The 12,268-nt window shown below is 38.1% G+C and overlaps 1 protein-coding gene across 5 annotated transcripts in view; it reads left to right on the top strand.

The window, feature by feature from the left end:
* Positions 1–12,268, top strand: part of OTUD7A (OTU deubiquitinase 7A) — a 108,489-nt gene that overhangs the window by 22,427 nt on the left and 73,794 nt on the right. Inside the window, exon 1 of one of the 5 annotated variants that reach the window (XM_042876025.1) lies at positions 4,740–4,826. The exons of the other annotated variants lie outside the window; for them this stretch is intronic. The gene's annotated coding sequence lies outside the window, so the exon portion shown is untranslated. Of the gene's footprint in view, positions 1–4,739; positions 4,827–12,268 lie in introns of those variants that run through there. 5 annotated transcript variants of the gene reach the window in all.

The raw sequence follows: 12,268 nt of genomic DNA on the forward strand, positions 1-12,268 counted from the left end.
ATATTGCAGTAGTATATAGAGTAGTCAGTTTGGCTGTGATAGGGGCACCCTATCAACTGTATAAACAGCACCAGCTTTTTCAGTGAGTGAAATTCTTGTGCACTTGTCATTTGCAAATGTTTGAAAGCCAGGCAATTCTTAGAGCTGTGCTTTCTTACGTCCTCTGGATGCCAAAGCCTTTATTTCATGACCGGATTCATGTTTACAGCAATGGTGCAGTCATAGAAAGACTTTTGCCTCTGATGTTGAAGCATCTCTTATAATGAGCTCTCAAATTCTTTGTGGAAGTAGCCAGGAGAGGGAATCATTGACTATCTTCTCTGCAGAAACTAGTGGGCATATTATGTTAATTCTGTGGGATGTGAGGTTGCATGCCAGCTATAACAGAGCTCCATCAACGACTAGAACAGAATGGGCTTTGATTGCTGTCATTTTGACTTCAAGGTCAGAAATCCATACTGTTACCCATTTCACTCTTAGCTGCATGCTGCATCAATGAACCTATCAGTCCTTCTGGGCTGTAAAATTCAGTGACTGCAATCCTCGTATCGGGTTATGTGTTACATATGCCTTTCTAATTAAGGGTCTTTCTGGGGCCTTAGGAGAATCCATTCTGAAGTCTAAACATCAAGATAAGTATTTTCATGTAGTTTTGTTGTTGTTACTGCAATAGCAGAATGAAAGCTAGTCTGAGTTTCCGAGCACACTGGATGATGAAAGTTCATCTTATGTTTCCACACCAGTCTACTTTTCTTTGAAAAACTACTGCCTTCCATATTATGATATGGTGTTAATTCTTTGAGGATTGAAAAATAAAGAGACTACACTGATGTCTGCATGGCTAAAATCAATGCAGAACAAACAGAACTTGCTGATTAGTTTTTCTGTAGTTCTATTGGAGTTTCCTGGGTAAATGATTCCATTATTACTGAAAGTAATTTTTTATTAATGTATAAAAGAACTGTTTTATGTTCTGCTTACCTCCTCACTAAGTTATGTAGAAGTAGTAACTTCAGCCCCATTTACAGAAAGGCTTCATGGTGTGCTGTTGTGTGAATGAGAGCATGGAAAAAAACTCATGAAGAGTTCACCATGGGGAAAAAAAAAATTACTAACTCATTAGCTTACAGTTTTGCAGAGCCAACTTAAAGAGCTAAGGTTATTTTATGTTGGTAAAAAAATGGCACGGAATAGCTTCAACTCCCATACAGAATCATGCTGAGGTGTGTGTTGAGCACTAACTTAGAATGTTTACTCCTGAAATGAATGCCATCCCTTGGCAAAGGCTGTTCTGGGCTGTTCCTACTCCATGTAGAGTTCTTCTGGTGTCATCATCCATTTTTGGAGGTGAGGTTGTACGTTATCTTTTGGTAATATTTTCAGTGAGCACCTGCCAAAAAAAAAAAGCTTGGCGTAATCAGAAAACTCACTGTCCTACTGGCATGAGCTTTTGATTTGTCTGTGCATTTTTCTTGAAAGCAGTCTGCTTTTTTGTGCATTATATGCCGATTATATACGATATGCTTTTATATATGCTCTTAAATGCCAGACTTTCTTTTTAAGAGGATCTCTGGAGGAAGTGAAAAACTAATTCTGGATGACTTAATTGATGCATATGATATTTTGTACTTAGCATTTGCCAGATTTATTCTTTGGTTTCTTTAAATAAGTTCAAAGCAAGGCTTTTAAAACTTTTCAGCAATTGTGAATGCATTGGGAAGTATTTATGCTTTATATCCAACTTGATACTTTTTCATGACATATGTGGTGTTGATGACAGGTTATAATTTTGCTTTTTTCCAGTTAGTGAAATATTTGCCTGACATTTGCGAAAACAGCTGCTATAGCTCAGCATCATGTCATGCACTTCGCACATTTACAACTCCTTAAAACCAGTGAGTTTTCATTTCCTCTCAGTATCCACTACCTGAATGCTTTTACAGAACCTCATTTATTCTCTTTCCCAGAGTTACTATTCCCCTCTCTTTTTTCTCCCTGTTTTGAACACAAGTTAGCACTTGATTCCATTGGTTTTGTTTAGCAGCTTTCATCATCTACTAAAAGTCTGTTATTATAGGCTTGTTGCTATGTATTCTTCCATTTAATTAAAACCTAGTTCTTTACCAGTAATTAGATCCAAGAATGCTTTCTATAACTGTATTTATTTAATGCTCTTATTACGTATCTTAACCAGCTATAAAAATAATAGTCTTGCTGTTGACTCAGTGGCATTTTGGAATAGAAGCCAGTTATGTGCAGTAGGCAGCAGGTAGTACTGTGCTACTGGGCTTAGCAATGTGCACACATCTTGGAAGGTTTTTGTAGAAGCTCCAGGCTCTCCAAAAGCCAAGCAGGTATGATGAACAATATTACTTAGTTCGGATAGTTCTGTATTTGTAGCTGAAATGTTTGCCCATCTGCCTCTTCTATGATTGGAAAAGACACTGTGACTTCCCATCAAATGGATCAGTTACTTCCTGATGAACAAAATGTCATAATGTAAAAACCTGTTACTATGCCTCACAATCCACAGGTTAAAACAGGCAAGATGTACTCGTAGCTCCATTTCACTTTGTCTTCATCTGCTAATGTGAAAATTACCATTGAATACGTCAGAAGGAAAAAGAAATGGCAACAATTGTCAGGCATGGCTACCAGGTTCCTTGTTCTGAGTGCCCAGAAGTGTTGTATTGCCATTCATAATCCTAGCTGCTTGCAGCAGCAAGGTATGACTAGCAGGCTATGAAAGTATTTCTGTAAAATTTAATAGTTAATCTTTTGAGAGCAGGGTTTCAGTGCTGTAGAAGCAGTGATCTGCATAAATGTGAGATAAGAGGCGAAATAAGATTCTGTAATCTGCTTTTACAGGACAAGCTTTCCAAAGCTCAAATCAATCTGTTTATTTTATGGAAAAGAAGGATAAGGTATGTAATTACGATCTCTAATTTCCAGAGCTGTAAGTCTAGCGGAGGACTTTATGGTAAGGGCCATGACTTGCAAGCTGGAGCTAGAAGAAGCAAACTGGAAGGCGGTTTCCCTGGATTTCCAGTGACAGGTCCACTAAACTGTCTGATATCTGATGGGTTTTCCATCGGTGCTGATTATCTTTCTGAAATAAATGATGTAGTTCAATTGAAAGTCATGGGCTTAAAGCAGAGGTGAACTTCTTTAGCTTGTGTTATGCAGGAGCTAGGTTATCAGTGCATCTGCTGTCCTCTGAACCTTTTCTATGGATGACCTAAATATTATTTGAAATCAATAGGAGGAAAAATAATAATTTTTATAGTGGTAGAATAGTTAGCACTGATTTAACTGGTTACAATTCTGGCTTTATAGAAATGCATTGTTTATTTTTCTTCCTTCATATCTTTCTAAAGTTATCTTCTATTAATAATTTTCTTAAAATCTGGAATTTTCTGAATGAATTTAATTAGAATGAAAAATTATATTTTTGCGTGTCCAAAAAATAACAAACCAGTCAATTGTTGAAAGAATGCAGAGATAGAAGTGGAGGGGAACCTGGAAAAAAAGTGTTGGAGAAAGTTTTATGGTATGACTTTGTACATGTTACAGGTTGTAAGTTACTGTCCATCTGTGTAGAAACCTGAGAGCACCCTAAGACTCCAATAGGATGAATGGCTTTTATTTTGCACATTCCTGGTTATTTTTGACCCTCTTTTTTTTTCCTTCATTTTGCCTAGTATGTTATAAATATGCAACCACAGATTTGTTTCCTCCTTCCTTTTGCAAGGTTGCCAATTATGGCTGTAATTGAAGAAGACTGAAGAAGGAAAGTGTGTGTGTGTGTATACATGCATACATATTGGTCTTATATGTGCATACTTGTACTTGCTTTTCATCAGAACTTGAGGTTCTATGGTAATTTCAGTAGCTGTTACTAAATCTAGACATAAATTTGATTACAGTGGAAAAATACACGAGTCCCCTATCAAGCAGCTGATCTGTGGCCGTTACGTGTTTTGCACCTTGCTACCTACCATCTGTCTGCTGGCGTAGTGCACAGATACAGTAAATGGGGAAAATTCCAGTACACTAGGAAGCAGCATACAGAAGATAATGCCTATTCTGATCCATAGAATACCTTCACAAGCTGCTAATGTCATTGCATCACACTTGATCTTTTGACCCTTGCCTGGATTATATACTATTTCTTTAGATGTGTTGCAATAGCTAAACATTATTTTATAGGGAATGTAAGTAATCTAAAGATTCTAAGACATCTAGAAAGAGAATTTGAGAAATAAACATTAAAAATGTAGAGATGTGTTCTGTTTGCATGTATAAAATTAACTGGTTTTAAAGAGCTTAGGGTTCGGTTGAGATTGTCTTTGAAAACCCTACTCTGGCAAGACTCTTCCATATCAAGTTTGACATGTTTACAGTCCGTCTGCTCAACTTAGCGTGCTCTGACTGAAGAATTTCAATATCCTTTTGGATGAAACTCCGTTCTCTTTTGTGATGTCTTCATGTGGTATGCAAAGCCAACAGGAAGAAGGAAAGGCAGGTTTGAGGGGAAGTTCTGTTCTAATTTTTTTGTGTGCCTATTCTTTACTTAATTGTTCAGCATTACCTGTTTTTCTGTAATGTGCATTTTTCTTGTGTATACATTTGTGTAGCAGTAGCTTCATCTTAACCATGCAGTGTTTTTTTTCTGATGTGTTTACAGCCCTCAGGTGGGTCCAGTATGTTTGTGCAAGGTCAGGAGGAGCACTGCTCATGTAGATTCTGAGTCTGCAAGCTGTTCCACTTGGCTCCAACTGTCTGTGCATTTGGAATAGTCTGTGGGGGACAAGATGACAAATGGAGTGAGTTCTGGCCTTTTCAGAGTATGAATATCTATCTTATTAAGTATTTGCTATCTGTATTAATCTGGGAGCAAATAAGTATATTCAGTAAGATGCCAGACAGTTCTCTATTGTTTCATATTTGGAAATCATATAACCTTTATATTAGGAAAGCAAGCAGATGCTGAATTAACATAAAGCTGTATGTGCATGGATAGACTGTAGAAACAAAAACCAACCAAAAAAAAAACAAAAAACAACCCCAAAAACAACAAAAAAAAAAACCCACTTACTTTCTCTGGTGGAAACTTGTGAGAGCTCACTTAAAATGTCAGGATTGAAGCTTACATTTAGCTTATTTCTTGAACTGTATGTATCTGTAATGAAGTCTTGGTGACCTCAGCAGGGCTATAGCAAGGATGAATGTGACTAGCTGTACTTAATTTTTTTTTTTAAAGTATTCTAATACAGAACACTAACTTAATTTATCTTGAATAGTACGTTCTCTGATCCCAAATAAATTGCTGAAAGGTAAAATTGCTTTTTAAATGATTAAATGCTTTGTATTCCAGTCTTCTAAAAATTTTATTACTTTTGTGCAGCGAAAGTTCAAAGCCAGCTGCTCTTAAACTCCATAGTATACTGAAATCCTGTTAGCCATATTCCACTGGCTAGCAGCGTGTTAGTCTGTTCTTTAAATTAGTCTGGCTGAGCTCTGATTTGCATACAAGTGTTTGGTTATAAGTAGTTCCAGCTATGTGACATCAGGAGAACAGTCACTGGACATTTTTCTGATTTTTTTTTTTTTTTTCAATTTTTTTTTTTTTTTTTTGGCAACTTCATCCTGTTTATGGTTTGTGTTGATCTGCCTTTAAGAATCTGTTCCAGTAGTGGAAATTAAAAACCCATAAAAATATTTTTATTTTTGAAGAAAGAGTGCTTACTAATCCTCACAGTGAGGACAGCAGCAATAGGAACATGGAGCTGCCCGTCTGCTGTGCCACAGAGTGTGGCCATGTGGCTGATTCACATCTCCACTCTTCTGCTTTATTTCTGTTCTTAAAGATGTGCTTCCAATGATTGAGTCGAGTGAGAAGCTTCATAATGGAATAAAAATCACTATGCATGCATTCTTTCTAGTCGTAAGCAGAACTGAGCATGGTTTACTTAAAGTTCTCCCAAACTTTTCAGTGCTTGTTGATAAGATACAATCACTGTTCTGCCTGGGCTTGTAACAGTGGGAGTTGATGGTTTGGTGTCTGCTGACTTGATGTGGTATGTTATATTTCATCCACCTGTAAATAAGTCCTGGAGTCAGATGTATACTTTGTTTCTGATGTCTGAGGTGTGACAAAGTTACAGTTATCATTATCACTATGCCATTAATGGTATTTGTAAAGCCTATATTATGCACATGTATACAAAACCCTAAAACTCACCAATACAAGAAATTCCACGTGAAATATGATTGCTTTACTTATAAGAACATTTCTCAGCCACATGAAGTCACATCTAAAGTAAAAGGGGGGTAAAAAAAAGCCCTGAGATAATCTGAACAAGGAGCTCAGTATTTTGGAAAGTATTGGTTAGTATCTTCAGCAATAGAAAAAAGTTGTCTAATGTGAGAATTTCCAAAGGATCAAGTGTATACCGAGTGCCTTACTTCATTTATTTTTGCAAATAAAACTATGCAGGAAAAGCCATTTAATTTTCTGTTCATTGGTATAAAGCACACACAAAGTCTTTTAAATTTTGCAATTTTAAATTGCCCGATACAGGCAACATTATAATTTATCAGTTTTTGTCACACATGCTCCAAAGGTTTTGAAGTTCCTGCACAGAGACAATATTTTCTTCTCCTTGTGTACAAGCAAGCAGGAGACTCTTCTACCTAAAAAGGGCTTCCTTGCTTTCTGCCCATTTCACTGATCAGTCTCTGTGATGGCTTCATGTGTCTGGGGCTGACTGTAGATTCCCTGCCCCTCCCCTCCTGTCCCTCTTTAGAAACCTTGTCTGGATGCTTTGTGAGGCCGTTGGATGGCTGCCTGGGAATTCCCGTAGTAGCTCTAATCGGGCCATGGGACATGCAGTTGGAGTCACGGTTCCTCCAGATGCACAGAAATCCTAGATGTTCTGACAGCATGTGTTCAGATCAGATGTACCATGTATGTGCCACGGCAGAAGTTTGCACATGGGTGGTAAATCCATTTGCATAAGATGGGGATCCTTGTATCCTGTTGCCCTACATGCTGGGTTTGCTTTTCTGTTAGGAAGATCCTAAATGGCAATGTAAGACTCACATTTCTTCCCATATTCAATTTCTTCTGCAGTAGCTTCTAGAGAATCTAACTAAAAATATAGGGTGGGGATGGGACTGCACTGCAGCATGTGGAGAATATCAGTCATCTTCTTGGGGCCGGTTCCAGTAGGACAGCAAACCTTAAGGATGTGAGCTAACAGCTGCATGGATGTGAAAGGCAGTAACAGAGCTGCCGCATCACAGATCACTGGTGGTCATCCCCACATCCAGTCTTGGACCAGCGTTTCCTTGCAGAGGGGCACTTCTGTCTTTGAAGCTTGTCAGCTTCTGTTTGATTTATGGCTTTTTAGGCTTTGAATTCTTGTTTGGCTGAGGTTTAGTGTTGCTGTCCTCATTCACTTCCTTAAGATTTTATAGCAATCCTTATCCTTTGTGAACACTTCTTAAACAGTTTCGGATGTCTGTGATTTTTAAAGCTTGAGGTGCGAGAGAATTCTTTAAAAACAATAGTGCCTAGGAAGTGACAGTGCAGGAGGCAGTGGGCACAAAGCAGAGGTTCCATCTGACTGTTGCCAAGAGCTTCTGTACTGTGCGGGTGATGGAGCACAGGTTGTGAAGTGGGAGAACTTCCAAAGCTGTCAGGGTGTCCTGCTTGAGCAGGGCAGGAGCTGGGTGGGCCCAAAGGAGACTTCAGGCTCAACCAGTCTATGATGCAATGTTTTTACAGAAACGTTTCATTTTGAGCCCTTCACAAGCGCTTCAAATTTATTTCTTTGTTTTGTAATGTGGCCTCTGCGCAGCAGTTCTCATTGCTTGGTTTGTCAGTGCACTGGCTGACTGCATTTTGACAGGTTGCAGCGTGTTATTTGCAGGATTTCAGTGGTTCAGTCTTAAGCACTTAAAAAGTGCTACTGAGTGTAACTGGTTCACCTGCTGGTGATTACACAGGTTTTGAGGGTGGCTGGCAAAAGGAACAAGTCTATATGGGCTCAAGTTCAGGATCCCTGGTAGAGTGTTATCTTGTTCCATGTTGCCAGAGGGACAAGTGGGAGATTTGTCTGTACCAGTGTTAAGTGTTGGGGAAGATGTGATGTTGTGTTTAAAAACCAAAACCAAAAAGCCTTTTGTCTTTTGTCATTTCCACTTGTCATAGCTTGCTTTGTCTATTTGTCTTACAAACAGACATATATCTTAATAATTTTGGGGTCTTACACGTTAAATAAAGGGATGAGAGTCATTGGTGCCAGAAGGCTTTGGAAATAAAATGAAATAATGTTATGCTAAAATATTTTTTAAGTTGTATTTCATCTTATGTTGCTTAATACATATGACAAAACTAGAAAGAAATACATGCCTTCTGTTGTAATTACATTTCTTCCTACCATTATAGAAGAATTGATGATCTCAGGGGAAAACAACATGATAGATAATACAGACTGGCCTAAGAGAAATTATTTCTTACTGGTTTCTGCAGCAACAGTGGTACTGAAAAAAAAAAAAAAAAAAAAAGTAAAGTTAATAAGAGTTGCTACTTAAGAGAATTTGTCCTTTTTTTCTTTTGTAAATAAATGAATCTGAATTTTTAGTGGTAATTAATAAAACAGGGCCCATTTGTTACAAACAGGTTTCTGACTTTCTACTCTAAAATGCTGGCAGCTTTTTCCTTTTTCTTTTGGTTTTAAAACAAACCAAACAGCTGGAGCTGAATGGAACAAGCATAAATGAAATGCTACTTTTCTACTTTGTCAGATGTCTGTCAGCTCTGCCAGTAAGAATACTGAAAAAGTCCTTTGGGCTCTAAACTGCATGCTTAATACGAGGGTTAATAACTGATGTGCATCAAGTTCTTTATTTTGAATTGACAGCTTATCCCAAGTGGGAAAAAAAGTAACCTGGTAATGTTAGCAATGTTATGTAAAGTCTTTTATTGATAGATAAATCTATGTGTAGTTATATTATCTATATAAATACATGGGAAATAAATTGGCATTTAGATTAAATATCGATACCTGTTACATCTAGATTATATAGATATGCATATGTAACAATATGTACATTTTAACGCATATGTAATATTTTCTTTCTGTCTATAAAAACACATTTGTTTTTGCTATTTATATATGTATTTGATTTCTAATTAGTAAAATGTATGCTTGTTTATTTGCATGTAACTTCATAAGCTACTCAAAAATGCTAGCAGGTATAGGGGTGGTTTTGTGCCCTTTCTTATTAATGGAAAGGAGAACCGGCAAATGTAACTCTTCGGTTTCAACTTTTTCTTATTGTCTGCAATTTAACAAAGATGCATCTAACTGCCTGAAGATATTTGAGATGAATAACAAAAGGTAAGTATCCAGCATGATATCTCATCTTCTTCAGGCTGTGTCAAGTTGCTTTTGTTGTGTATTAGGTACTCCACAATGTCTTAAACCTTGCAAAAGATATAATTTAGGGAAGAAGGCGACAAAAAATCTAGAAATGGCCGATTCCACCATACTTATAGGTTCTCTTTATGAATTTATCCCAGTAGTTCCAGAACAGATGAGGGAGGGGAAAAGAATTGGATGTGGGAAAACTGGGTGATAGTATAGCTGGTTTAATGGTGGATTTTTTAGATGAGTTTTGATACAACCAATGCACAGTTGTGTTTGTGCACTATACAGCAGGGCAGATTCAAGAAACCTCCTAGTAAAACTTCTTAGAAAATAAATTATGTATGCTGGCAGGTTTCAGTAATGGATTACATTTGTCAGTATGTATTTACAGTATTTGCAGTGTTTTCCATGTGTAAATGTATGTACTCCGTAATATTTTCTACTGAAGCTCATGTCTATATGATAACACTGCATACTCCATTTGCGGAAGAGTGAAGAAACTCAGCTTTGTAGGAGCCTGTTGAAATACATATGTAGGCCTGTGAAGAGTAGAAAGCTAAGAGCACCAAGCCTATAATTTAACTGCAGTATGTGTCTCTGTGGGGCTGGAGGAGCAGTAAAGCATAGGGGGCAATAGTTTTCCCAGACTAGTTCTATGTATAGATAAATACCTGCTGCAGTACATCTAAAACTCATCTATTCTTTGAACTGTGAGTGGATTGGTGACCCGCTCCTCAGTGTTTAGACATGCTTTTTTCAATTCCTGAGACTTCTCCTTCCCTTCCCTTTCCACTTTCTTATGTTTTGGTTTTGCATGCAGTAGCTGGAAGAGTTGAGAGGAGGGGAGTGGGGGAAGAGAGATTTGAGACAAGTGTTGCTTTGTGTCCCACTGGACTGCAGACTGACTCCTAACGTGTCAGGATGTAAGAGCAGGGGGAAAAAACACGAGCGTGTGATCTGAGGTGAAGTGCTGTCATTGCCCTCCGCTGCCAAGCAGGCAGAAGTGCTAAGCACGATTACATCAGTTCATAAAATAGTAGGCTTTGCTTTCCTATTTGCACTACCAACTTTGATGCAAAAGCTGATGTGATGCACATAGGAAAACTGCAAGCCAACCATCTTCTTTCAATATTTTTTTTTTCTCTTCAGAGAGGGTTCTTTGTTTTTGAAGCCAGTGGTGATTTTGCCATTCATTTCAATGAGTATTTTTAATAATGGTTGATGAGTTCAGCTGGACTGGCAGAGAAACATTTCCATCTTTTGGTGCTGCTTGTAAGAGCATAGTTGAAATTGAAGGCTTTGTGTTTGTTCTCTTTTACATATGCAGAGGAACTTGGTTAGAGAAGAATGGAAGTCTTGCATTATTTTAGTGTGTTAAAATGTGCTTATGTATTTCTGTTGTTATTGAGCTTCCTGCTTATTCTGTTGGGTTATATGACAATTTGAATGGGTCTCATAGAGAATGCCTGTTGAAGCAGGATTCCCAGCTTGCAGAAGTGAGAGGTTTGGCTCAGCTGGGATGCCTGTGCTGGCTGATACCGAAGCAGCTGCTGGTTACCTTTGTTTCAGGAACGTGCGTTTAAAAAATAAGTGCACTTGTACAGAACTGCTCATCAAATGAGAGCTTAAATCTGTAATGATGTACGATAATGATACATGACTGTGTAAGTTATTTTGGGTTCTTCTGAACATTTATTTGTGTTGCAGAAGTTTTAGCTGCCATTTGACAAAAATAATCCATCAAGATAAGGCTGGTTATCCTGTATGTTAGAACAGAATTTCACGCCTCACCAGTTTAGCTTGGGAAATATTTAGAATATGATTTGGCAAGCGTTGAGAAGGTCTCTGCTGAGTAATACTTGCAATAGAAGTGAAGCACGAGGGATGTTGTGAAGAAAATTCACATCTAGCACATGAGAAATGGCTATAACTTTGTTCTTCAGTGTTGTAAGCAGTTTGTTTTAGTGATGTGACTGAAGGAGAAGGAGGGTCAGTCATGGGGAGGAGCCTGGCAAAAGAGATGTGAGCACACACGGGATGATTTTGCCACTGAAGGAGTGGAACTGAGTAAGCATAAACAATCTGTCACTCTCTCAGAGTTGGTTATTTCTCCTTTAAAACTCTGCCTTAGTGGTCTTTGAAGAAACAGAGTTAGTTTTAAAACTTTTATTTCCTATGCTATTAAAGCACGTGAGAGCCTTGCATCAAAGTCCTAGTGAAATAATCGTAAGGTTTTCTTGCTTATGGTAGAAAACACTTCTGTAATGCAGTTCATTCTCAAATTAGGAAAAAACAGCTGCTGATGGAAGGCAGTGGGGGACAGAAACACTGATTTGACCAAAGCATATAGGAAAGTGATATTAAAAAGGAGGTGGGAGTGGAAGAAGTAGGCATTCACAATTCCAGGGAAGCTCTGTGTTTATGTAAAGCACAGCAGCTGCACTGCAAACCCCTCTCTGGATGACCTCAGTGCCGAACAAGACAGCCTGTTCCGGGTGCAGGTGTGATTACTGAATTATTTGTTCTGTTTCAGTGTCAGTCAGTCACAGGGAGGAATTCTGGGTAAAATTCGTATCCACTGAATAAATTGAATTGATATATTTGGTATTCCAGAGTGTGCTGTGTGCCTTCCTGCTGTTGCAGAAATGGTTGATTTTATTCCATTGAATTACACTAGTTAAATAGGACAGACAAGAGGAAGTGGCTCCCACAGCAACCACTGAATACATCAGGCAGGCAGATGGAAAGGCAGGACTGGACTGAGGATGGAGCAAGACACAGAAGACGGTTTTGACAGCTGACTTGTGATCTGTTTTGAAGAGGCAATG

Source organism: Lagopus leucura, unplaced genomic scaffold, assembly GCF_019238085.1.
Source record: "Lagopus leucura isolate 7727_CA_CO unplaced genomic scaffold, USGS_WTPT01 Super-Scaffold_100015, whole genome shotgun sequence".
NCBI classification, from domain to species: domain Eukaryota; kingdom Metazoa; phylum Chordata; class Aves; order Galliformes; family Phasianidae; genus Lagopus; species Lagopus leucura.